The following is a 5,390-nucleotide window of genomic DNA, read 5'->3' on the forward strand; positions in this document are numbered from 1 at the left end:
TTTTATAATAAACGTTTTTCATATTTCAAGTGGGGGAAAAAACAGGTTAGAAAACAACTTGCACCACATAATCACTTAAGAAAAAGCTCTTCAGTACTATGAGTTCTCAAAAGCTTCCCATAGCAGAAAACTTAAATGCTATATAAAACACAACAAATACATATTTTTAAAATTCCTCAGTGAGCTCCCCCAAATAAAGGTAATCCAGCAAGGGCATCCCCCTGAAACCAACAACACAAAACAGAAGGTAAATAGTAAATAAACGAAGAGGTCAACTTACTAGAAACCTAGAGCATTAGGGACTGGGTTTCCTATGTATGGAAGGTTGGGGAGAACCAGACACTAAGCCCTAAGGTCGAGGAGGACGGAAGAGCTAAATGTGAGACACCGTCTGCCGAAGCTGGGACCTTTAAAAAGGTTAGATTCTTAGTGGAAAGGGTAAAGTCCACCTGCCTACCGAGGGAACCTACAAGGAAAACTGTCTGCAGCACTCGATGTTAAAGTTAATAAAGATGTTAGTTTCCATGTGAGGCCTGCTCTCTTCCCTTTGATTAAATAAGCCACACTCTGAGAAATGTAAGTGGCCCAGATTATTAATGCCCCCGGGAGTCCAGCAGGTGCAAACTGAATCCTCCTTAGAGGAAAGCATCCTCCATCCAGGCTTCTGGTTTAAATTTAGTCAAATTTAAATTAAAAAAACATTACTAAGTATATAAGAATTCAAATCATTATGAAGGAGAATCAGCAGGAACAAAAATGAACAGGTTTAGATTTTTTTTCAAATGTATTTTATTGATTTTTTTACAGAGAGGAAGGGAGAAGGATAAAGAGTTAGAAACATCGATGAAAGAGAAACATTGATCAGCTGCCTCTTGCACAGTGGGTATGTGCCCACAACCAAAATACATGCCCCTGACTAGAATTGAACCCGGGATCCTTCAGTTCGCAGGCTAACACTCTATCCACTGAGCCAAACCGGTTTCTGCTGAATAGGATTAGACTTTTAAGGACTTCAGCATTTTGAATAATCAGATAATCTAAAGAAGTTATTAAGAAAGGCTTAAAGAATAGAAGATAGAGCAGAAAAACTGAGTAAGGAATATGAGATTATAACAAATGCTCAGACAGATTTAGGAAAAAAATAGAATATAAAAAATATACAATATGTATCCGTTGAAATTAAAATTGCAATCCTTGATTAAATAGAAGATACAGCTGGAGAGAGAAAAGATGCCAAGTTCACAGTGTGAACTTTGAGACTGGCCAAATGGGCTTTTATCCCCCTCTCCCCTTGCATGGGTCATTATTACCATCATATCATCAACAATGATAAAAGCTAGTCTGGCCGAAGCCGGTTTGGCTCAGTGGTAGAGCTTCGGTCTGTGGACTGAAGGGTCCCAGGTTCCATTCCTGTCAAGGGCATGCACCTTGGTTGCAGGCACATCCCCGGAGGGGGTGTGCAAGAGGCAGCTGGTTGATGTTTCTCTCTCATCGACGTTTCTAGCTCTCTATCTCTCTCCCTTTCTCTCTGTTAAAAAATCAATAAAATATATATATATAAAAAAAAAAAAGCTAGTTCACAGTCCACAAAACACATTCACAGTATGTCATCACAAACCTGTGCGGTGGGACCAATTGTCCAGTTTTGTCCTCGAAGAAATAAAAAGACTTCCCTTTTTGTCTGGATGTGAAAGTGACAAAACTCTCCCCCTGGCACAAGTCTGCTCTACTCATCAGGAAAATCCTTATCTCTGCTCCCAGCTGCGGAAAAACAAACCTTGACCAGAGAAGGACCGGTGCAACGATGAGCAAATGAACTGAGCCTGGGCTGCACTGATCTTGGAAAAGTCTAAATACAAGCCCCAGGGTTTGAGCGGAGGATGGAAAGGGGTCTGTGATATTTCGATTTATAATAAAAATATACATTTGTTCTTTGGCCCCATTCCTGGCAACAGTCCTGCTAAAACCCTTGGAATTTCCTCTGAAGAAAGTGGGAAAGGTGCCTTTTTTAAGTCAATGAAGTGACTTTTGGGAAAACCCTTAGGTAAACTAAGAACCGGGCTGGTTGCCAGGGGAAACAACCCGGTGTTTGGAGAGCTGGAACTTTCAGTCACATCTGCTCCAAGGAGGGCAGAGGAGCTGCAGTTTGAATCAACTGCCAAAGCCACCGATTCAGTCACGCCCCCGTATGAAGCCTCCATTAAACCCCAGAAAGGATGGGACTCTCAAAGAGTTTCCAGGTTGATGAACAAGTGGAGGTCCTGGGAGGCTGGTGCCTGGAGAGCATGGGAGCTCCGAGCCCTCTCCCGCATACCTGGCCCTATCCATCTCTCCACCGGCTCCCCCGGAGTTGTCAATGTGCTCTCTGGCCCCGTCCTCCAGGCCACTGCTTCAGTTGCTCCCCTAGCTGGACGCCTGATGGTCAAAACACATGCTCTTCGGACAGGCTGCCTGGGATTGAATTCTGGCTCTACAAGTTACTACCGGTAGCTGTTTGACATTCGGTGGTTTACTCAATCTCTCTGAGCTTCAGTTTATGATAATACCTATTGGATTGGGTTGCTGTGAGGATGAAATGAAATGAGGCATTTCTGGGTGCATAGTATGTGCTTGATGAGCGATAGGCATTAATACAATAACCATCACAGTGTTTCCAATCGGAGGAACATTTCTCACTCTCCATGTATTTGTACAGGAGAGACAAATGGTTTAGCTGCTGCTCAGTGAAATAGCTAGCATTTCCTTTTCTTGATAAATTCCCAGCCCCGCCCTTCCTCCCCTTTAATGACTAACCCCCTCAGGTATTCTCTCTCCTCTCTCCCGGATGGATGCCAGTTCAGAGTGAACAGTTGGGGAAGTCACTCATGTCCCAGCTTTGGTCTTGAGGAGAGAGGGCTTTAGTCCTGGGTCTCTAGCTTCTCCCACGGAAAGGCCCTCCAGGTTGTCTGTTTGGCAAGGAGTTGCTCACCAGGATTGAGAAGATTACACTGTTAACCCAAGCGTGGGTTTTGGGTCCAGGCAGCTGCCTTTGCTGCGCCAAGACACAGGTCCTCAGGCCACCTTTGAGTTGAGCTGCAGGTGTGGAGGATGGTCCTCACAACTCTGCCTGGCCTTGTCTCTGTTTTTCTCCCTCAGTTGACAGAGGTGTGGCCAAAAGAGAGAAGAGTTAATGCTCTGAGTATAATCTTCACCAGCCTCCAGATCTTCAGAGTTAATTCTAAGCTGGATTCTACAGATCTTTAGGAGGTTCTCGCTGGGCTGAGCTCCACATCAGTGGCTAGCTCTGGCACCTTTTTATTGGCATTTTCTCCTTCCCTGATTTACATTTTCTTTTCTTTTTTAAAAAAATATATATTTTTTATTGATTTTAGAGAGAGGGGAAGGGAGAGGAACAAAGCGATAGAAAGCCTGACTGGAACTAAACCGGTAACCTCTTGGTTCATGGATGGAAGCTTGATCCCTGAGCCACACCAGCTGCCGGGCCCCTGAGTTACATTTTCTGTCCCCACCTTCCAGATCCCTGGGGCCACCGGCCAGGAAGTCTCAAGTTCTGGTCTCCGGCACTGTGTTCAGGGGACACAATCCAAGCCCTCTGCCCTGTTTCCTCCTCATTGTTTTCCTTCTGAATATCTTTGTGACTAGGACCCTCCCTATCTGGAAGGAAAGAGGAAAGGAGGGGAAAGGAAGGGAATAGAAAGGAATCTGACTGCCTCAGAGATGAGGCATAAGGTATTCTGCCATCTAGGATGGGTTAGGGCACTCTCATCTGGCATCTCACTCAAACTTAAACAACAAACAAGTGAAGCAGATTATTATCAGCCCCATTTTAGGGCTGAAGGAACTGAAGAGGCTGTGAGAGGTTAAGTAACCAGCCCTGGCCAAGCTCATAAACAACTTTGTGGCAGAACAGGGTTTTAAACCCAGATTCATGCTCTTTCAGACACTTCCCTTTATGGGTGGGGTTCTTTAAAAGAATCTGAAAGCAAAACTTTTAAAAAAAAATCATATTTCAATTTATTGGCATTGTCAATCTATGAACAGGACAGGTATGTTCCCCCACTCATGAAGTTAGATCATTATCTCTACCCCCCCCCCCCCCCCAAATCCCTTTCTTCCTTCTTTCTTTTTAAATAAGCAGAACTCTGTTGGGGCTTTGGAGAGTTTGCAATTTTCTCCTCTTTTTTGAATGTATTGGGGTGACACTGGTTAACGAAATAGTGTAGGTTTCAGGTGCACAATTCCACAACACTTCATCTGTATACCGCACTGTGTATTCACCACCTCAGGTCTCAAGTTAAGTCTCCATCCACCACCATTTATGCCCCCTATATCCTCCTCCACCTCCCTCTACATCCCCACCCCCACATTCACTTCGCTGTTGTCCATTTCCTTGAGTTTTTTTTTCTCTTCTTTTTGTTCAACCTCTCTACCACCCCCATCCAGCCCGTCGCCCACCTCCACCCAGCTATCAGCCTCCTCTCTGAGTTTGTCACTATTTTGCTATTTTCTTATTAATTAATTTTGCTCATTAGACCCCACATATGAATGAAATCATATAGTACTTGTCTTCCTTTGACTGGCTTATTTCACTTAGCATAATGCTCTCCAGGTCCATCCATGCTGTCACAAAGGGTAAGATTTCCTTCTTTTTCACAGCCAAGTAGTATTTCATTATGTAAATGTACTACATCTTTTTTATCCATTCACCCACTGATGGGCACTTGGGTCATTTTCAATCTGCCATAATATGTGTTCACACACCTTAATCCTGAAAATGTAGCATTTCAAATTTTGGTCAGGGTAGATTATTCCTTTTTCACTTTCACAACATTTATGCTGCTGCCAGAAGTCTTCTTGGCATTTGCTTTGAATTCTGTTTTCCGTGCATCTTTCACTGCTTTTGCACAGATATGGGAGTATGGGATGTGGCTGAGTCCAGCTTGTTACCAATAGCCACCATGATGTTGGACCCACTCATGAGGTTGCATCAAAGTTAGCTCAGTGGTGACCCAGGAAGCAGGATTTTGAATCATGTAAGATTATTAGTATTTTTAATTAAATATTTTAATAATGTTATTGAAGTAGAAATCTAGCTGGTGCTGCTCATTGATTACAGTGTCAGCCCACAAACTGAAGGGTCACAGGTTTGATTCCAGTCAAAGGCGGGTACCTTGGTTGCAGATTTGATCTCTGGCCTAGGTTGGAGCATGTGCAGGGGCCATCCAATCGATGTGTCTCTCTCACATCAATGTTTCTTTCTCCCCCTCCCTTTCACTCTTTCTAAAAAGAAATCAATGAAATTTACTTTCAATAAACTGCACATATTTAAGGTGAACAATGTGGTAAGTTTTGACATATGTATATATCCATGAAACCATCACCACAATTAA

General features: G+C 43.5%; 1 pseudogene; it reads right to left on the reverse strand.

The window, feature by feature from the left end:
- Positions 1 to 4,731: 4,731 nt before the first annotated feature.
- Positions 4,732 to 5,033, reverse strand: LOC118715080 (annotated as a pseudogene).
- Between the last annotated feature and the right edge of the window lie 357 nt (positions 5,034 to 5,390).

The sequence above is a fragment of the Pipistrellus kuhlii genome, unplaced genomic scaffold (genome assembly GCF_014108245.1).
Source record: "Pipistrellus kuhlii isolate mPipKuh1 unplaced genomic scaffold, mPipKuh1.p scaffold_m20_p_1, whole genome shotgun sequence".
Taxonomy (NCBI): Eukaryota; Metazoa; Chordata; class Mammalia; order Chiroptera; family Vespertilionidae; genus Pipistrellus; species Pipistrellus kuhlii.